This window comes from Aulostomus chinensis, chromosome 13 (genome assembly GCF_037954235.1).
Source record: "Aulostomus chinensis isolate RoL2024-O1b breed Wild chromosome 13, RoL_Achi_v1.0, whole genome shotgun sequence".
Lineage (NCBI taxonomy): Eukaryota > Metazoa > Chordata > Actinopteri > Syngnathiformes > Aulostomidae > Aulostomus > Aulostomus chinensis.
In genome coordinates this window covers 28,242,728-28,265,970 of record NC_141332.1, presented here as the reverse complement: position 1 = coordinate 28,265,970, position 23,243 = coordinate 28,242,728, and positions in this window count along the sequence as shown.

Below are 23,243 nucleotides of genomic sequence, written 5' to 3'. Positions count from 1 at the left end.
CATCCGCCTCTGAAAATAGTCCCCAAATGAAGCTCTAGTGTAGTTCATGCACAACACAGCAGTCCGGAACACAGCGCCTCAGGAGCACTGTGGCCACCGGCGCCACACCCGGTCCCAGTCACGTCCTGCTTACACAGCTCAGATGAAACGAGCATTCGGTACCGGTACCGCAGTAGTGAGGAGGCCGAGGAACTAACGAGGAACAGTGTGCGATTATGTGTGCTGGGTGATTTCCGAGGAAGGAACGGTGGGTGTCGAGGCAGCCAGTCGCACGCAGAAACTTTGATCTAAGGTGCAGAATAACGCTGACATCAATAGTGAATGCAGCTGCTTCCTATCAGTTCCTTTTAATTTCCTAAAACCAAATTGGTAAATAACACCCACTTCCAACTTAAGCCACACCCACCTGTGGTTTGCATCCCATCCATTTCCAGGTTAAGCCCCGCCTCCTCAAAGTACAGCTATGGACAGGGATTATTTTGGGGGTTCTCCAGATCCAGATTATGGTGCACTTGCATGTCCCCACTGAAAAAACGTTTAATTTCAGAGAAACAACCTGGAAATGAAGGATAATTCTGCAGTTTCATGCGGTCGATGATGGCGTCGGTCAACGATCGCTTCAGCTGGAGACGCCACTGCTCACTGCTTCGTCTGATCCGATCCTCTCGTCCTGCTGGTCTCTGAACTTGATTCATTGTGAAGATTAAATTTGTTAAACTACTAAAAACAGGAAGTCAGATCTCCTCCCACCATGATGAAGGAAAACGGGATGTTGCTGTTCTTTGCCGTGAGTCTTCCTCCGCGAGAACAGTGGTTGTCATCAACGCTGCTCGTCCCGTTCGAGCTTCTTTCACGACACAATTCATCTTTTTGGCTGCTTTAAGCCTCCAATTTGTAATGAGTTATTGGGCTGTTCCGGGATATTCCCGCGGGCTTGCGCAGGAAGAATTCAGGACATGATTTATAGATGTTAATTGTGGTGTTCAGAACTCCACAATGGCCTCGCGCAGGGAGGAGAAGAAGAAGTGCGGAGCACATCTGGAGAAGTCATCACGGCCAGAGCCAAGTCCTGGTCCTGGGAGGGACGTAAAAGCTGAGCTGAATGTGAACTAAGCTGCACCCCGGAGAGGAGGAGATATTTCCCCCTGTCAGCTCGGCCCCGGGCCCCTCCAATCCCGCCGTCGCTGACCTCTGCTGACCCCTCGTCCACATCCCATCCCGCCCTGCTGGAGCGCCGCCCGCTCGCTGCCCAAACAAGATGTATTTGTATTTGATATTAAAGCAGCATCAAGCGGGACATCAATCATGGGGGGCTTTTCCTGACGTGGGGGCCACCTGCAGTTAGTTTCCAGGGAAGCATCATCCTTCGCTCCTGAAGCCCAGTTCATGAAAACAACTTGAAAAGTGTCCAGAGGTGCTAATGACACCCCCACCCCCACCCCCAGACTCCATCATCCAGAACCTCACGTTTTCCACAGAGGAGGGAGCACCACTGGGGGTGGGGCCTTTTAACTACAGTTGCTGCAGATGGGGAGCTGCTTCCTGTCCTGGACAGCGAGGAGAAACAAGGGGAGGAGCAACAGAGAGACAAGACACCTGATACCCGGTCAAAGTCCCTCTGTCCTTCACAGCAGGTGCTGTGTCCCGTTCAGGTGTGAACACACTCAGGCGGTCTGGACCAGGTCGCATCGCAGTGCTCCAACATTTCTGGAGGAACCTGTGAACTCTCACTGCCGAGGTTATCACACCCTTACGAGCCCCCTGGACGAACCTGTGTGTGTTCTAAGGGTGCTGGATCAGGTTGATGCTCTGAACAGGAAGTAGAATCGTTGTCTCTGCTCTTCAACTTCCTGCTGCGAACCTAAAGGGAGGTTTTTGCGTTTGTCTTCTCTTCTTGAAGGAAAAACGCCTCACGTTCGTCTTGTCAAAGTAATATTTGGATCAAAATCTTCAGGTCAAAAGTCACACGTTTTTTTTGGTTGAGGATAAACATCATCATCTCAGGTTTCGCCTCCATTTGCATAACTCACACATGTTGGAGAGCGCCGCCGCCCAGGGACTTTCCCGCCCCCGCCGCCATTCATGTTGCACTCCAAAGGATTGTGGGAAGGCTGAGGATGATAAATGTATACACCCCCCCCCCCCCACCCGCTCTGCTCCTCAAAGGTTCCCAGAGAAATGAAGTCTCCCCCACGTCCTCGCCGCCGCTCGTTCCTCCAGCGTCTTTGGAGTTTGGAGCGAACAGATGGCAGAATATGTAGCTGACCTAAAATACGCCGCTCCTCGGGGAGATGTTGCAGCCTTCAATATGCTGCAGCTTCCTACATGCAGGATTAGACAGCGATGATCGAGACGGATCGCCATCAAGAGGAAAACCTGAAACTGGAGTCCATCAGCGACATTTAAGAGCGAACAGACTTTTTCAGGCAGTTATAAATATCCGACAGGTGACGGGAGCTGGCAGCGCTCGTCTGCTGGCTTCGAGCTGCCGAGCCGCTTCCCGTCCACCGTCCCAGCGGGGCCCGACACAAAGGCAGCCATGCTGCTGCTCGTCCTCCATCTTTGCTGGTTAATACAAAGGCAGCCTGAACGTTCAGATGACGATCTGACTGATGAGGCCCCCGAATGCATCAGCAACCTGAATAAGACCAGAATAAACCAGAATCTCTCCTGCCTCGTACTCGATTACAGGAAGATTTTACTTATTTATCTCTTCATTGTTCCTGGTGACCCCCAACCAGAGGACGCTGTGACCCGCTATGAGCAGGTGTCGGTGCTGATTCAGTTTTCTCTAAGGCAAGCAGCAAGCCCCACCCACAGCTGGCCCCATGTCTGGATCACACGGTCCCTTCAGCTCACGACATTTCGGCAAACCAGAGACGGTGACGGCACAGTGAAGAGAGGAAGTTGCGCTGCCGCTGGCAGCTGGAAATCAGGACAACCGTGGTGTGAAGTGCAGCAGTGCGCTGCCCTGCAAATGTTCCCAAATATCTTTAACGCCATCGTCCTCCTGCTCACATTCATCCAGAAACCACATCAGACCGCCGCTGTGAGTCACAGGAAAGTCAGAGTCAACTTCGCCCTGAACCTGACCTCCGCCTCACGCCGCCACTGAAAACAGGAAGGAGATAATGTCACCAAGATGTTTCCCCACATGAGACAAACAAAGTCTATGGAGGTTACTGGCGAGCTCTCCGATTCTTTCCCGCCACCTCGACAGGGAGACAATCGATCACTGTGTGAGACGGCGGGACGATACGACGGGCAAACGATTTACGATGCAGATGATGGCGTTTGACAGACAGTAATTACAGTTTGAAGAGAGAAGGATGGTGTTTAGGGTCACACTGACGGGAAGTGATGAGGAAAATAGAAACACCAGTGAAGGTCACTAGAGGTCAAACCTTCCTTCCTGTTTCGACGGGTGAGAGTATCAACACCAATGTGGGTTTTTTTATTTAAACGGTTTACGTGTTGCCACTGTGGCCGCCACGTTCCGTCCTCCTGCGTGGTGACGTTCCCTCACCAATGAGGAGGCTGTGTGTTGTTTGAAGTTTGTTGTCTTATATTTGTTTGATGTTTGTTGTCTTATATTTGTTTGAAGTTTGTTGTCTTATATTTGTTTGATGTTTGTTGTCTTATATTTGTTTGAAGTTTGTTGTCTTATATTTGTTTGATGTTTGTTGTCTTATATTTGTTTGATGTTTGTTGTCTTATATTTGTTTGATGTTTGTTGTCTTATATTTGTTGTCATATTTGTTTGAAGTTTGTTGTCTTATATTTGTTTGATGTTTGTTGTCTTATATTTGTTTGTTTGTTGTCTTATATTTGTTTGAAATTTGTTGTCTTATTGTTGTCTTATATTTGTTTGATGTTTGTTGTCTTATATTTGTTTGATGTTTGTTGTCAGATTTGTTTGAAGTTTGTTGTCTTATATTTGTTTGATGTTTGTTGTCTTATATTTGTTTGATGTTTGTTGTCTTATATTTGTTTGATGTTTGTTGTCTTATATTTGTTGTCATATTTGTTTGAAGTTTGTTGTCTTATATTTGTTTGATGTTTGTTGTCTTATATTTGTTTGTTTGTTGTCTTATATTTGTTTGAAATTTGTTGTCTTATTGTTGTCTTATATTTGTTTGAAGTTTGTTGTCTTATATTTGTTTGATGTTTGTTGTCTTATATTTGTTTGATATTTGTTGTCATATTTGTTTGAAGTTTGTTGTCTTATATTTGTTTGAAGTTTGTTGTCTTATATTTGTTTGATGTTTGTTGTCTTATATTTGTTTGTTGTCTTATATTTGTTTGATATTTGTTGTCATATTTGTTTGAAGTTTGTTGTCTTATATTTGTTTGATGTTTGTTGTCTTATATTTGTTTGATGTTTGTTGTCTTATATTTGTTTGAAATTTGTTGTCTTATTGTTGTCTTATATTTGTTTGATATTTGTTGTCTTATATTTGTTTGATGTTTGTTGTTATTTATTTATTTGTTTTGTTGTAGTTGTTGTCTTATATTTGTTTGATGTTTGTTGTCTTATATTTGTTTGATATTTGTTGTCATATTTGTTTGAAGTTTGTTGTCTTATATTTGTTTGAAGTTTGTTGTCTTATATTTGTTTGATGTTTGTTGTCTTATATTTGTTTGATGTTTGTTGTCTTATATTTGTTTGAAATTTGTTGTCTTATTGTTGTCTTATATTTGTTTGATATTTTTGTCTTATATTTGTTTGATATTTGTTGTTATTTATTTATTTGTTTTGTTGTAGTTGTTGTCTTATATTTGTTATTGTTTTATATTTGTTTTCAAATATTGGAACTGGGGTTTTATAATTGTTGTTGTCTAATTATTCTTTTAAATTGTTTTTTTTACAGTTGTCATATTTTTGTTGTTTTATATTTGTTGCGTTGTTATATTTTGGTCTAATAATTTTGTTGTTATGTAATTGTTGCTGTCTTACACTTGTGTTTTTATAATTGTTATATTTTATTTTGTTGTTTTATATTTGTTTTCCTGTTGACAAAATTCACCAGAATGATGAAACACTTCCTGTTTACAATGTGAGAGTCACCTGCCCATCAGTCACCTGTCGGTCACCTGTCAGTCAGCAGTGAATGAAAGTCAAACAGGTTTGACGATCATTAAAACCCCGGAGCAGCGACACTCATCTCGTTCTCCGGTGAACTTTGAGAAATCATTGAAATATTATTTTTTAAGAGTTTGTTTTATTGCTAATTATCCATCAGACGTCTTTACAGTCATTGCCAATTGTGTCCTTCATTTTAGGGAGTTATGATAACACTGGCATGTAATCAATAATAGCAAATATATGAATAACATTTTAAAAGTCATTTTGTCAGTCAGATGGAGAATATTTATGTTGGACCAGTTTTGCTGGCATCTGGAGGAAACACTGATATAATTTATGGGATTTTTTTAAATGTTGGGAAAAAAGAAAATTGAAACTTTTATGTTCAAAATGGGAAAATAATAAACCTTTTTATATCCAGGTCCACATCTGTAAATGCAGAAAGCCCAACATTGAGCATCTCTCCTTAATTTTGATGAACAAAGTTACATTTTTCAACTGAAACTGCAAGTTTTCGCTGTATCAACTTTTGAAGGCTTATTTGTTTCCAATTAATCAGCAACTTATGTCAATTAACTTAAAATTGTTGTGTAAATTTACAAGATTTTTCTTCTTTTTGACAAGTCAGTAAATGAATATTATTTTAATTGTTATCATAATTTGTTCCCAGTTTGCCATCAAACTCATTCAATTCCACAAAAATGAAAAACTGCACAAAAAAGGTAAAAAGAGAGAGAGAAATACAAATAAAGAAAGTACTAAATATCTTGAATTAATCCACCAAAAAACTGAAATGTGTTTAAATGACAAGAAAACTTTGTTTCTAATTATTAGAAAATAATTTTTTATCATATAATAATATTATAATTATAATGATCTATTCTGGATGTTCAGTTAAATTCCGCATTTAAACAAACACTGACAGGAAAAGTGTTCCTGTTTCTGGAGAACCCTCCTGGACGTCGGCACGTTCTGATGGTTTAATGTCATCTTGTTCCACGTTACAAACGCAACGCTTGTATTTATTCAAACCAAGATCCGACTCCAGTGAGTGTGAGTTCATTATTTCCTAGTTTAGCTTCGTGTCTGGAGAGCTGCCTTACATGTGCAGGCGTTTGTTGGCGGGAGTCGCCGCGGTAACGGTCCACGGTCCGTCCACCGAGGCTGGTCTGCAGCCAAGAGCTGCCAGCTGAACCTCTCTGGATTTCCCATTAAGGTCGCCCGCTGAGACTGGGACACGGTCCTGAACAACCCCCAGCTGCCGACGGACACACCCCGCGTTCAATCAGGTCCAGGTCATTATCTCATCACTCTCCGGTACGAGTCATTAGGACCTGCGGTGAGGAGGGAAACCAGGACGTCACGAGCCAGAGGAAAGAAAAACAGTCAGCAGCTTCAGGGTCTACAGAAGCTCCTTCCTGCCAAGATCAATACACATCCCATCGAAAGTATCGCTCAGCGTCGAAGTACCCAGCAGTCCTACAGGAGCGCCGCTTAAAGAGTTTCCATGGTGACATGGACATGTTTTTTTTAGGTTCAATGATACGATTAAAGAATGTTCCGTGTTTTTCTTTCTAGCTAAAGTTTCGGTCTTTATGAATTTAAATTTGGCCTCATTTGTTTATTCGAAAGACTTCTGTACCAGATGCACTGATTACTGCTGTACCGTTTATCGTTTATTTTTTGGTACTGCTACTAAAGTTCTCTGCACTTGTTCTCCACATGTACGGAACAATTTAAGTGAGAATAATAACACATTAATAGTAAATAAAAGTTTCAGCTGATTTAAAATTCCAAAGACTCAAATTATGAGTTAATTTGTCTGTAATTTCAGGTGCTTGTGAATCTGCTTTTTTCAAGTGATGAAAAGCTGACATTTTCATTTAGATTTTATTCATTTTGGCATGAAAGAGCTTCCATACACCATGCTTCACATTCATCTGGAGCTGAGATTTCAGGACAAAGTCCACCCAAATTCTGTTGTACTAGCAGGAAGTGGCAGGGCAGTTGGTGGGTGGGATGATCGTCACGACAACGCCCCGGACGAGGAGGAAGCAGAAATGGTGCCAGCTTCCTCCTCCTCTTCCTCCGAGCAGAGAACCTCCGCCACTCTCACATGATTTACAGCCAGCGGCAGAGTTCAGCGTGGATTCACGCCAGCGACAAGCCCCCTTTTAACACCAGCTTTGTATTCTAATGACCCCCTAAACTGCACACCAATCCATTTTCTGTCCATTAGCAGCGAGCGTCCGGGCAGCGCCGCCACCACCGTAGCAGCTAATATTCTTTAATTCACTCCACAAAGAGGGAGATTGTCCGGGGCCTCGCTGCACTTAATGCCTGCAATTACATCAGGTTACACATCCTGAAGTGACCCCTGGGACAGACCCCCCCCCCACACACACACACACACACACATACACACACACACACACACACACACACACACACACCTCCACCCTCCTGATCTACTGCACGCCATTCTAACACCTGACGGCGGCACTGACAGTCCGTCTCACTGTCTGTTTCTGTCTGTCTGTCGTTTGCTTCCATTAAGAAATAAAACACGCTGGAATTTCAGTGGACGCCAAAACAAACCTGCAGTCAATTAGAGGCGACACAATCCCGGTTTTGTCCCAAGGAGGAAAAAAGAGAAGCAAGCGTTATTTTACGGCAGTTATTTATTGCCGTATAACTCAGAAATCAAATTAGTTCTTATTGAGGTGATTGATTTCCCCTCGCCATCGATACGAGCGAGTGGGGGCCAAAGAAAACGAAAGCCAAGTCCAGAGTCCGTTCTGGAAAAGGCTGGTGATGTGAGCAGGAGGAGGAAGGTGGCGTCTGGTGGTGGGGTCAGGCCTCGCCGCTGTTCATTACAGGTGGTAAGTGCCCACTGAGGAGCCGGCAGCTGCAAATATGAGCGAGATCCAGCGGAGAGTTCTGGCTGCCGGCTTTATGAGGCCGTCCAGAGACACCCTCATTCCTCAACACCCTCTGGAGATGAGGAGCAGGTCGCAGGAACGGGCCCCCCGCCACCAGTTTCACCGCCGCAGCTACGAGGACAGGCCAGCGATGTGCCAATTAATACAAAGAGAGTAAAACAAGATCCACAGAAACGTAATCCATAAATAAACTCCATGTCAGCTGTCAGGATTTTCTCTGGAATTTTTCTTATCTCAGGTTTATAGGTGAGGCCTTTGAATCAGTTGGAGCTGCAGCTCTTCGTTCAGTGGCAGGACAACGGCAGTCCAGCTCGGTGACACGAGGCGGTCATTACATCATCAGCAAAGATGAACCCAGCTATTCTATCCTAACGCTGTCACAGCAAACACCACCCCGGCTCATTCCACGTCGGCTAACGCCATCACAATCAACACCACCTTGGCTAACACCACCATCGCTAACGCCACGCAGCTAGCATCGCTGTTGCTTATGTCGAAGCAGCTAATGCCAACAAACCTATTTTCACCTGAAAATGTTCTACGAGTTGTTGCTCCTTCCTCAAGCCCTCGACAGTTCACAAACATTTAAGCACAAGCACCTGGAATGTGACACACCTCATTCCTACTAACTTCCTGTTGGACGACAGGAGCACCCCCCCAGCGTGAAGGGACAGTCTCCTGGGTTCCTGAGTGTCAGGGAGAGTGAAACGAAAACAAAGGTAGTACTTTGGACCTAATTTCAGAAGTGAACGAGTAACTTTTGTTCCTGAGTTTATGCTAATTTCCTGGTTATTTTCTTCAACAGTTTTTCATTTCAGGACATTTCTTGCTAACAGGGCTTTATCGCACTTTGTTAGAAAACGTTATGTGATGATGTGGATTAGCAAGCACATGAATGAGTACATATGAGTAACTGTTGCAGAAACAACTAGGCTTCCAAAAACATCGTTGTTTGCTAATTAGTTTCCCCTGAGCGGCGCTGGATCAGCTGGCCTGCGCTGATTGCTGGTGAACACAAACATCTGGAGACTGAAGCGACATCACAACTCGTCGAGAAGCAGACGTGAAGGTCGGGATGCTCCTGCAGTAATTGGGAGATAGAAGAAGAAGCCTGTTCATGTCACTGGGTAGTGTGAGGTCGTCAGAACACGTCTGAGTCCCTGACACACCCAGCAGGTCTTTCATGCCCCCCCCCCCCATGTCCCGACAGATGTTAGAACCATTACCAAAGTGGGCCAACAGTAAAACAGCACCGGTGTAAGTTTTCCAACTAAAGAATGTTTTAATGGTGCTGCTTTAAGAGGAAAACGCCGGCCTGCTGGAGAAATTCAATTACAGCGTGATTGAGTGTTGACATTTCTGAGGCCGTAAGACAGGAAATTCATTAAACGCAGCAGAGCAGCCTGGGAGGGAAACTCCAGCGGCTGTAAAAGAATCTGCCGGTCCGAAGTGATTATGGAACGGATCGTTGCTCGGGTCAGGCCGCCGCTTTTCGCTCAGCCAATCCTGCATATTTACAGAACCAACGCTGGCTGCATTGATTGAAAAAAGGCCACCTGGGAGCAGGACTCACATGTGTGCGGAGGGAAGGGAATAATGCGGGGCATTGATTCTGACACGCATGCTATTGTAATAAGCTAATCTGGGAAAAGAAGTCATGAAATGCAGCAGAACAAGACGCCCATTTGTAAGCAATTTATGACGGCGTCTAATCATTATGGCGAGGTTAGGTCAACATTCGCAACAGCGAGGCGGGTGGTGGGTTTCCTCCTCCTGTGGACGGAAAAGAATCAGGCTGAAGTCAGTTTTTCTTCTGGAGCAGCTGGTTTATCAGGATTCCTGAATCTGGAGGAAGAAGCTCGGCATTCCCGGGACTCAGAAGAATTTGTCTGAGTTAGCGGACCGGTACCTGCTGAAAGAACCACACTGCAGCTGCTCAATGACCCGGTGAATGCTGGTCGCCGATCTGAATCGTTCTAACTTGGAAATGCAGTTGGATTCAAAACGAATTTGTCACAATAAAATATCATAGAGGTCCTCAGGATCTACGGATCAAACCTAAAGTCATTACATCGCATTTCCTGTTGCCACTGGGTGGTGCTATGACCAAGACGCAATTCTCACATATGATGTATACGTGACGATGTCAGAATTCACGCCACAGCCATCGAGCCTCCATTACTTTATCTAAATGCTGCGTTTCACTTCAATGCGTCTGCATGTAAATTTCTTCTTCGTTGGTCTTTAACTTAGGCTCCACCCCTCCTGCAGTCTTCCGAACCTAATGAGACTAAAATAATTTTACCATAGTTAATAAAATTATAAGTAGAGACATAAATCATCGTCATCGTCACTGACAACCTTCCGGGACACGGCTGATGTGGTTCACAGTTGGTGGACATCTTGAATTCAACTCGTCCTTCAACTTCACCTGGTTGGCGACTCGGCGTCTGGTTGTGGGTCCCAATGACCTGGGTGGCGCGGCCGCTGCAGCTCGCCCCTAATAATCAGTCCCAGGACAGCGTCCAGGTTGGTAGCTTGTTCGTGACGGTCTTCTTCATTGGCTTCATCAACTGATCTCTGCTGACAGGCAGCAAATCAGGGAGATCGACGCAGTGACATAACATCTCTTGGTCACATGATGTGAAGAAACCTGAGCCATCAAAACACCTGGTCCAGGTGGTGCACGGGACGCAGAGATGAGAGGCCTGACGCTCTGATAGAAAGATTGGTCCTTGTTGGGTTCTCGTGTTCCGCCCCAAAACACACCCACCATTCATCTAGAGACTAGCGACCTGCACACGCCGGGTATTAGGCACGTACACGTAACCACGGATGACACGCTTGTGAGTGAAGCTCTTCATACTGCCGGAGCTCCAGGAGAGGAACACTGCTACATGTTAGCCTGCCGTGCTAACAGGAACAGTTAGCCTAGCCCTGAACTTGAGGATGATTTGCTGACTGGAGGCTGTTGTTGGTGAGGGACCGCAGTGTTGAAGTGTCGCATCAGCCGCTACCAAACAGCTCCCATGTTCCTGCAGCGGATAAACACCAGGTGCTTCTGAGTCCTCGCCACCGTTGGAGGACGGATTTCACTACTCTGCTCAGCCTCACGCAGGAACTTGTCCTCTGTCGTCTGACGTGTTTTGAGAGCGTTGAGAGAGTGACTCACAACATGTCAGTGACATCACAGGAATATTGAACGCAGCTTCATCATCGTGTGAAGGGTGGCACGCCCTGCTCTGCAGTCAGATCACGTCTTTGCTTTACCCTGTATGTAACCACGTGATTTGAACAGGTTGGCCACGCCCCAAAGCCACCTGAGTCATTTTGCTTCCAGAATCCAGAAGAAATCCAACTCATTTTGACTGAGCATGATTTCAACGCCACGCCATCATGAGAGACGTAGAATCAGGATTCCCACGTCTGTCAGACCGGTAATGAGACGCTGTCAGAAAAAAGACCAAAATAACCATCAAACTGTGATACGTCATCAGTCCCTTTATTCAGGAACCAGGTCCCGAGGTCCAGCTCCACCGTATCATAATCATGTGACAGGAAGTGATTAGAGGGTTAAAAGAGGAGCTGGAGTAGTTGTGAGGAGTTGTGCGTCTGTGTTGTGTTTCGTGGCTGCAGGTGTTTAGCGTTAACCCCCCGAGTCCTGCAGCTGATTAGAAGCAGACCCGCTCCTAAATAAATGATGCTCTCAGCTGCAGTAGCTTCCAGCTCGGAGAGGTCCGCGTCCCAGCCCGGATTCTCTCGCAACTTTCAGGCAAAATAACACAAAAGTTCAAAATCCTCAACAAAGTGTAAATACTATTTTCTACCTGAGAGCGTTTCAGGGCGTTAAAACAAATCCCTGAAAACAGGAGCGTCCCGAGGTAACGCAGGAAGCAGCTCATGAATATTCTACCAGGAGATTCGCAACACTTTTTCTTATTTTCTAATCGACGGAAAGTTCAGACAATTATTTATTTATCGCCTGCGATTCCTGCCTGGGCCCCCGGAGGACGCGCGGGCTGATAAAAAATACGAGCGGGTGTGTTGAGAGAGGAGGAGCCGGCGCCGGACAAACCCTAAGACCTTGTAAAGATCGCTCCTAACAGATTCTCTACCGAGGATTTGTGAACTCCATCTCGGCTAATCACAATGGAGCCTATTAGTGCTTGACATTTTTATCCGCCAGCCAAAGACTTCACATCGAGATGCGGCGGGGGCTAACGTAGCGGACAGCTCGGCGCGGCAGCCGGGGGCCAGCCGGCGCTCCTCTGGGCCCACCTGCAATCCAATACCTGAGCCCCAGCGCCCCGGACGCATTGATTTCTTGTCAGCCGCAGAAGTTTTCAGCCCATGTTGAGGGCGAGGACGGGGGGAGGCGGGAGGGGGGGGGGCAGGCAGTGCTGCGATGAAGGGTGAGAGAAATCTTAATTAAGAGAGGGGGATTTACTCGACCTGGCTGCAGCTACTTCAGGGATCCGGTCAATGAATCATACAAAAGAGGAGTGTGTGTGTGTGTGTGTGTGTGTGTGTGTGTGTGTGTGTGTGTTGGGGGGGCTGTGGTGAAGCCAGAGATTAGAGGAATGACAGGCCCAACGCCGCTGTCATGTGATGCTGACTGTCGATCCCGATCGCTCTTTACGAGGGGTGAAGGTTGGGCCTCGGGCAGCGCTGCACTGGTGAACTCATTACTGACAATTACCCGCTAAGAAAACACTTGGCTGCTCTAATTGCCCAATTTAGGGCTGCAGGTGGTCGCAGCAGCCGGCAGCCGGCGCACCCTCTCCTGAACGCCATGATGGCGAACAGACGCCTGCCAAGGTTCATGACATCTGTGATATTCATTCAGTCTGCTATCACTTTACTTTCCGTTTCCTGTTGGCTAAATTAAGTTAACGTTCTGAAACTGTTCTGAGAATATTGCTACGTTCTAGTCTCTATCACTCCTCCTCTAGGCAGGAGAACCTCCTCCTGTTGGGTGGTCATTGAGAGGCACTGGCCTGGTAAATCAGGGCCCCAGGTGGAGGGGGGCCTTAAAAACCCTGACTTCAAAAGTTTTGCAATAGTTGGGCTCCTCCCACCACGCTGCGGCACAATTTTATCTCTGCTGAGCGCAGTCTTCCTCACAAAGCAAAACAGGAACAACACCAACGAAGAAGAGAAAGAGAGCGGGGAATGGAAAAATATGTGACATGGAGCCTGGGCCCCAGCAGGGGGCGCCTTGAGTCCCACATCAAACATGAGTCAGCGTAAAGACGCTGTGAGTCTCTCGTGTCATCTCTGGACCTCCAGGGGCAGAAGTTGTTGATGAGAGGAATATTTAATGTCAGTCACTCACCATAGAAGAGAAACCTATGAACATGGCAGCTGAAGGCCGGACATGGAACGTCTCACCCGTCTGATACTGGTCCACATGAGGAACGCTGGAGGGGAACTCAAGGAAGAACTGAGAAGGCTTTGTGAGTCAAAGGTCTAAGGTCATTGAGCAGGAAACTGATGCCGTATAGTTCAGTTGGGTTTAAAAAAAAATTCTGTCACAATTCATTTGACATTATTTGTGTGTGTGTATGTATGAATGTGTATGTATGTGTATGTATGTATGAATGTGTATGTATGTGTGTATGTATGTGTGTATGTATGTGTATGTATGTATGTATGTGTGTATGTATGTGTGTATGTATGTGTATGTATGTATGAATGTGTATGTATGTGTGTATGTATGTGTATGTATGTATGTATGTATGTGTGTATGTATGTGTGTATGTATGTATGAATGTGTATGTATGTGTGTATGTATGTGTGTATGTATGTGTATGTATGTATGTATGTGTGTATGTATGTGTGTATGTATGTGTATGTATGTATGAATGTGTATGTATGTGTGTATGTATGTGTATGTATGTATGAATGTGTATGTATGTGTGTATGTATGTGTGTATGTATGTGTATGTATGTATGTATGTGTGTATGTATGTGTGTATGTATGTGTATGTATGTATGAATGTGTATGTATGTGTGTATGTATGTGTGTATGTATGTGTATGTATGTATGTATGTGTGTATGTATGAATGTGTATGTATGTGTATGTATGTATGAATGTGTATGTATGTGTGTATGTATGTGTATGTATGTATGTATGTATGTATGTATGTATGTGTGCATATATGTGTATGTATATATATGTGTGTATGTGTATGTATGTATGTGTGTATATGTGTGTATGTGTGTATTTATGTATGTATGTGTATGTATGTGTGTATGTATGTGTATGTATGTATGTATGTATGTGTGTATGTATGTGTGTATGTATTTGTATGTATGTATGAATGTGTATGTATGTGTATGTATGTATGAATGTGTATGTATGTGTGTGTATGTATGTGTATGTATGTATGTATGTATGTGTGTATGTATGTGTGTATGTATGTGTATGTATGTATGAATGTGTATGTATGTGTGTATGTATGTGTGTATGTATGTGTATGTGTGTATGTATGTGTATGTATGTATGAATGTGTATGTATGTGTATGTATGTGTGTATGTATGTATGTATGTGTGTATGTATGTGTGTATGTATGTGTATGTATGTATGAATGTGTATGTATGTGTATGTATGTGTGTATGTATGTGTATGTATGTATGTATGTATGTGTGTATGTATGTGTGTATGTATGTATGAATGTGTATGTATGTGTGTATGTATGTGTATGTATGTATGAATGTGTATGTATGTGTATGTATGTATGAATGTGTATGTATGTGTGTATGTATGTGTATGTATGTATGTATGTATGTATGTGTGCATATATGTGTATGTATATATATGTGTGTATGTGTATGTATGTATGTGTGTATATGTGTGTATGTGTGTATTTATGTATGTATGTGTATGTATGTATGTGTGTATGTATGTGTATGTATATATATGTGTGTATGTGTATGTATGTATGTGTGTATGTATGTGTATGTGTGTGTGTATGTATGTGTATGTATCTGTGTGTATGTATGTGTGTATGAATGTGTGTATGTATGTATGTGTGTGTGTATGCATGTATGTGTGTATATGTATGTGTGTATGTATGTGTATGTGTATGGGGGGCCAACTAACATCATACCATGGGTCTGGGAGGACGAATGTTTCCAGCCTCGTTGCTTCAGGAAGTTGCAGCCTACAAATGGATCATCTGGCCGCCACCACGACGGGTGAAGTCTCAGTTTAATGGCGAGTGGGTTGATCATCACATGCTGACGCTGGAACCTCTTCCACGTTGCTGCGAGCAGGGGAGGAGTCATTACACGCATGAGTGGCGAGTCCCAGTATAAATCCCCAGCAGGTCAGGTAGACGATGAAAGGCCGCTGCCGCTGCTGACTTGGATTGACTTCCTGCGGCCCAGCGTACTGTATCTGCTGGAGAGCTGCACTGCCACTCTGAATTTATGAAAGGAAGCACTCGCTTCTCCTGTTTTATGACATTTTTCCAGGGAGAGTGTCACGTTCCAGCGCCGGATGGGAAATGGACACAGGAAGCAGGACAGGGAACGCCGACCACATCTGGAGGCGTTTTCAGACACAATGTGAAATATGAAAAGACAGTCAAACCTGGACTGTTGCACTCCAGAGCTGTCACGTAGTTTGTAGGTAGTAACGTTCCTTCATACCTGGACATAAATCTTTCTGCTCCAACAGCATCATGTGACGTGCGCCGGTCGGGTGGCATCCGTCTATGTCAGCTTTGTTCACAATTGTCGTGTTTTCACCGGTGAGACAACCTGCTACCGTGCTAGCTACAGCTAGCTGGTGTCACCTTCCTCAGGCTAATGTTCTTAAGAAGGGCCTCCAGTGGGTCGACATGTGATCAATAACAGGCTGATCAGCAACACTTGGATATAATTTGAATGAACTAATTAGGAACAAAGCTGGGATGACGAGAGATCAGGGCAGAGAAAAAAAATCAGAATTTGATCATAAAAGAGGTTTTTTTTTTCATTTGAACTGAAATGAATAATCAGAACAAAGGTGTCGTCTTTTCTGCACACACTCTTTGAATGGTCAGTTGCTGATTTGTGTTCTTCTTCTACTGTATGTATCATAAATCGTTAGACTCAATCACTTCCTGTCTGAAGCTGCTTTTGGAAACGAATAATGTTCGCTGGCCTGCAGATGAGAAGCAGATCTCAGAAAAATGGAAACGTGAAGGAAACGGCGAGGAGCTGACAGCAGCCGGCAGGTTTTCAGGGAGCTGGTTGTCGGGTTTCCTGCCTGTGTTTCATCATGGTGTTTCACCACAGCGTCAACATCAGCGGCGGTCACCGGGGGACAGTGTCTGAGGAGCTGAAGAAGACAATGGCATCAAAAGAAAACAGGATCACTTTAAAGACAACGGGAGGAAGAAGTGACGGCAAAAACAGCTTTTTCATTTCCATATTCCATGTCTGTGTGTCAGAGCTTAATTGAAGGCCCCGGAGGTGTTCGGTCCCCAGAGCCCCGCCCCCTCTTTGTTTGCCCGTCAGAGAAGTTTCGGTTTCTAGAAACACGTTGAGCAGATACATCAGGATTTAATCAGATTTTCCCTGAAGGAGAGTTTCCTCTGAGCTGATCTTAGAGACCAAACAGACTTTCATGTTTCTGACAGGTAACCAGATGACCTCACAGACGGAGCGCCGTCACAGCTCGCTTCATGCTGGATCGCCATTTCCACCCCCCACCCCTCTATTAGGGCACCGCCCTCTCCTCAGCGCCACCAAGACAAACCCCTTTCCTCAGCGTGGTTGCAGTGGTGTGGCGAGGCTGGGCCCTGGTCAGTTTCCACCCTTCATCCCAACCCGTCTCCTCTCTTTCTGTGACAAACGTCCTCCTCCTGCTCCTCTCCTCCTCCTCCTCCTGCTCCTCTCTTGCTCCTCCTCCTGTTCCTTTCCTGCTCCTCCTCCTGCTTCCCCTCCTCCTCCTCTTCGTCCTCTCTGGTTCCAGGTACCTCAGACATGTTTGCAGAGCTCAGCGGTCAGCGGTGATGTGGGCCGGTCCCTCCAGGAGCAGCAACTCTGTCCTACAAAGCCTCAGCAAGGAGAGACTGGAACCTTTAACCCCGCCTCATTTGCATGAAGGTACCATGTTTGCATCCCAGTCCAGGCCTCACCTCTGATTGGGTCCCAACCAGCAGCTGAGGACCACATCTGGAATGAGAGCTGCTGCTGATTTATCTGAAAAACCATCAACGTCTCATTTAACGGCTCAAACACCGTAAATGTGCTCGTTAATTTTAGTGAGAGTCGTGTTTCTAATTAGTCAACAACTCCCACACCTGCAGGATGCATGAAAGAAAGTTAGAGAGCGCCACAGTGACACGTGTGTGTGTGTGACTGAGTGTGTGTGTGAGTGAGTGAGTGAGTGAGTATACGAGTGAGTGTGTGAGTGAGAGGGTGTGTGTGTGTGTGTGTGTGAGTGAGTATACGAGCGAGTGAGTGAGTGAGAGGGTGTGCGTGTGAGTGAGAGAGAGTGAGTGTGTGTGTGAGTGAGTGAGTACATGAGTGAGAGAGTGAGTGTGTGAGTGAGAGGGTGTGTGTGTGTGTGAGAGAGTGAGTATGTGAGTGAGAGGGTGTGTGTGTGTGTGTGTGTGAGTGAGTGTGTGTGTGTGAGTGAGTGAGTGAGTATATGAGTGAGAGAGTGAGTGTGTGAGTGAGAGGGTGTGTGTGTGTGTGTGAGAGAGTGAGTATGTGAGTGAGAGGGTGTGTGTGTGTGTCAGTGAGTGAGAGAGTGAGTGTGAGTGAGTGAGAGGGTGTGTGTGTGAGTGAGAGAGAGTGAGTGTGTGTGTGAGTGAGTGTGTGTGTGAGTGAGTGAACACTAGTCAACAAAGGTCAACTGTCAACACACACACTCACAAACACACTGTCTCACACGCACACTGTCTCTCTCACACACACACTCTCACATACACACTCACTCACTCACTCACACTTACTCACATACACACCCACACTCACACTCTCTCACACACTCTCACACACACACACACACACACACTCACTCCCTCACACACACACACACACACACACACTCTTTCATACACTCTCACTCACTCACACACTCACACTCTCTCTCATACACACTCTCTCACACACTCACTCACTCACACACACACTCACTCACTCACATACACACTCTTTCATACACTCTCACTCACTCACACACACACACTCTCTCATACACACTCTCTCACACACACACTCTCTCACACACTCACTCTCTCACACACTCTCTCACACACTCACACACTCTCTCACACACTCACACACACACACACTCTCTCTCATACACACTCTCTCACACACTCTCACACACACACACACACACTCTCTCACACACTCTCACATACACACCCTCACCCACACACTCTCTCACTCACATACACACACACTCTCACTCACACACCCACACCCACACACTCCCTCACTCACACACACACACACTCTCTCACACACTCTCACATACACACCCTCACCCACACACTCTCTCACTCACATACACACACACTCACTCACACTCACTCACACACACTCTCTCACACATACACACACACACACTCTCTCACACACACACACTCTCACTCACACTCACTCACATACACACACTCTCTCACACACACTCTCACACACACACTCTCACTCACTCACTCACATATACACACACTCTCACTCACACACACTCACTCACCCACACACACACTCTCTCACACACACACACACACACACTCTCACATACATACTCACTCACTCACACTCACTCACATACACACTCTCTCACACACACTCACACACACACACACACACACACTCTCTCACACACTCACTCACATACACCCTCACACACACACTCTCTCACACACTCACTCTCTCACACACACTCTCTCACACACACACATTCACACATACACACTCTCACACACACATACACACACACACACTCTCTCTCACACACACACTCTCTCACACACACACACACACTCTCTCACACACTCACTCACATACACACACACTCTCTCACACACACACACTCCCACACACTCACTCACATTCACACTCACTCACACACACACTCTCACTCACATACACACACACATACACACACACTCTCTCACTCACTCACACTCACACACACATACACACACACTCTCTCACTCACTCACACTCTCACACACACATACACACACACTCACTCACACTCTCACACATACACACACACTCTCTCACTCACTCACACACACATACACACACACTCTCTCACTCACTCACACACACATACACACACACTCTCTCACTCACTCACACACATACACACACACTCTCTCACTCACTCACACTCTCACACACACATACACACACTCTCTCACTCACTCACACACACATACACACACACTCTCTCACTCACTCACACACATACACACTCTCTCACTCACTCACACTCTCACACACACATACACACACACTCTCTCACTCACTCACACTCTCACACACACATACACACACTCTCTCACTCACTCACACACACATACACACACACTCTCTCACTCACTCACACACATACACACTCTCTCACTCACTCACACTCTCACACACACATACACACACACTCTCTCACTCACTCACACTCTCACACACACATACACACACTCTCTCACTCACTCACACTCTCACTACAGAGGGGAACTCGTTGCTTCAGAGTTTGAAGTAATTTTACAGACATAAGTTTAGTGGAACCCGTTGAAGAACTTTGACACAAAACGAGAACAATAACGATTTTTTTCAGGAACGTTCAGCAGGTCTGTTGAGGCTGGCATCCAGCCAAGGTTCCGGGGTCCGTGTAGAGAAGTTAGTGAGTTCTACTTTCATACAAAAGTTCCAGGTGTCCAGAAGGAATTTCCAGGGAGACATTGTGTCACTAGTGGTCCTTGATGAATGTGTGGAGTTGTTTCAGGGGTCCAGTTCTAGATCATTTCAGTTCCAAAGGTCCATGAGGGGACGCTGAGGTTACTGCAGGTGTTGAACTGGGTTCCAGGGGTCCATGAAAAAGGTGTGGAGAAGTTAGAAAATTCGAGGGGTTGTTGAGGACGGGCTAAGGTCTAAGAGCTTTCAGGGTTCCTCCAGGAAGCTGCAGAGCTTCGTTCAAATGTCCTTGAGGATATTCCAGGTGTCCTTGAGAAAGATGCCCGTCTGTAGAGATTTTCCAGGTGTTCAACAAGACGTTCTAGGTGTCTTCGAGGGTTATCTGATCACAGATTAGTAAAAGGGCTCTAGGTTCTTGGACGCAGGGTCTTTGACAGGTTTCCCTGTGTTTTTCTAAATGTCCTTGAGGACTCAGCAGTCCTCAGCATGTCTGGATCAACTAACCCAGCCATGAAAATCCACCCAACAGATTCAAATAATTTATCAGAGAAAACAAACATCAATAAATATCTGTTGAACTCTTCTCATCAGCTGACATGTTCCCCGTATTCAAACACTCATGAGTCGGTCACATGATTGATGGTCTTTATTCATGAATGGAGGGTTCCGGTTCCTGATTGGGAGCATTGTGAACGTTCTGCTCGGTAACCAGGTCTCAGCTCAGGGTGGCGTCCATTATTACATCGTCTTATTGGAACTCAGCGTGGCGGCGCAGACAATTATCCTGCAATATCACGGCTCTAATAACAGACGCATTAGCTGAGCTGCAAACAAACAAGGAATCCTATTAAGACGCCGCTGGTTATTACTGCAGCAGTAATTACTCCCTCTCTGCCCTCACGCTTGTCTGACAGGATCATGTGATCCACAGCTGATCTTCACCGTTGGGGCCTTTTTCTCCTGCAGCACGTTGAAATGTGTTGGTCTAAAATTTGTCTGCGTGTCTTCTGTTCATGGACATTGTGAGGCCTATTGAAGTTCCTGTCCTGCGTCACTTTGCGGGATGAAGGCGTTCTCAGTTTTCCAACTTCAATTCTCCTAAAGCTTTGGCGATAGAAACAGGAAGTGATATCAGTTTTCTAAATATTACTTGATGTCAAAGAAGGAGCCTGTGATGTCATCAGGACGGTCAAAGGGCTGTTCAAGGTTCTCCCAGAACTATGGAGTTGTTGTATTTTCAGAAAGTCTCCAAGGCTGCAGCAGCGTATCGTCGGCCATGGTTCAACGCCTCAACTTCCTTTCCGTGGTTTGGAGGCTTTGTGACGGAAGATGGTTTTTAGGGAAGATGTCACAATAAAACACCATAGGGTTCATGGGGTCTCCACATTAGCATGTTGACGTTAGCACGTTAGCTGAAGAATCATTCATGTACCGTTTGTTTTTTATGTGTGTGACGTGTGTGTTGGGGACATGGCAGGGGTGGGGGGTGGGGTGATGGAAAAATACGTAGCGAAATGCAGTCTTTGATGATTGGAAACAGGTAATAATGAAACACTGACAGGAAAAAGTCGACTAAGGTCCGATAGCAGCAGCCTGTGACGTCACACCGAGGTAATTGTTGCCACTGGAAGAGTCAATGGAGTGATCAGTGGATGCAATCCACTCTCCCATGATGCATTGCACCGCTTCAGACTGCACCTGAAGGCCGATGGTACTTTGGACTATTAACCTGTGGCTTGAAGAAGTTTTACAAATACTTTAGATGAGACAGCAGTGCGGTAGATTCCTTCCGTGAAGTTTGTGTCCGTAGTTCTGGGATGGTCGTCAGCGATCCTGTCAGGAAGTTACTGAGATCAAATCCTCCTGGAAGTTCTGCTCTTGTTTTGTATCAGGATAAATGAGGCCCGCCGTTGCGTCCCAGGGAAGTACTGAGTGAACGTAGGTGTCAGTGAGTCCTTTGGTGAGTGAGTCAAGGTGTCCAGCAGCTCCCTTCAACACCCACATGAATCCACAGGAAATAGAAACTCTCCAGGAAGAGCAGCAAATGTGGTGAAAGATGCAGAGTCTTCATGAAAGGGTCTCGTGTCTGCAGGCAAATCTTCAAGTCCTCCTCCTCCTCAAGTCCTGCCAGCGCTGAAACCGCTCCGGGAAACGTGTCAGGAAACATGTCATGGGAAAACTGCAAACTGGATCTGGGAGCGGCGGGAGGCTCGCCACATGAAATGAATTCTGGGAAAAATCTGGCGGAAATTTCTCTGAATGTTGCTGTTCCAGCAGCTGAATGAGGCTGAAAATGTTCCTGTTGTGGTCAGTGAGCAGGTATCGCTCAAAGATCTGGCTCCAAGCGTCCGCTCTATCGCTCGGTCTAAGCCACGTCCAATCAAGGGCGGAGCCAAGTTGGACCTGAGGCAAAGAACCTCCCGATTCTTCTCCTTCTGCCATTTCTCTGAGTTTGTGGGGACTGAAAAATAATCACAAACTTCTGACTGGAGCCACAAATATGAACAAAACATGAAACGCCATGACGTCAAACATGTGCTTGACCCTTAGAACCTCAGAGCAGGTTCTGACAAACTCCTGAAATTCTAAATTTCTCGGCGTAACTGGGAAGCTGACGTTTGTTCTCGATGTTTCCAACTCAGACGCGTACAGAACATTTGCAAAAAAGATTGGAAACCCTTCAACAAGAGACCTAGAATGTTCTCCCTGCATGTTCCATGAGAGTCTGCCAGAGACAGCGCTCCTGGCCATCGCCACCCTCCAGGAGGGCAACCGGGTCGTTAAGTGAGCAGGGAGGTTCTAGGTTCTGGGTCGGTACCTGATGACTGAACAAACTATCAAACGACTGTATCTGACCCGCCACCTCCTGGTCTCTGTGGGGATGAGGCATTGTCCTGTCTGGACTGTGGCACAGTTGCTTTGCATCTTTGTGGATTCCAGTTTGGTTCTCTGGTGTTTGCGTTGGTTCTCTGATCGGGTATTTAGTCACTTCCTGTTTTAGTTTGAGATCCCTTCCCTGATGTGTCTCTGTTTGCTTTGCACTTTCTGTCTTTGTCTGTTTCCTGCCTTTCTCGAGGATCACCTGTGTTTTGTCGGTCCTGGTCTTGGTCCTGGTCCTGGTGTTCCTCATCCTGTTGGTTCTGTCCTGTTCTTCCACCTGGTTTGGTATTTTAGTTTGGTTCTCTTGTTCAGTTCTTACGTTGCGCCAGCCCTGTGGACGTCACCGGAGCAGCGATGATGGGAATTCTTTTTCCTGCTGCAGTATCTCACGGATGACTGAGACCTGGAACATTTAAACCTGCAGCATCCAGACGTTCCGTTCAGGTCATTAGTTTCCCA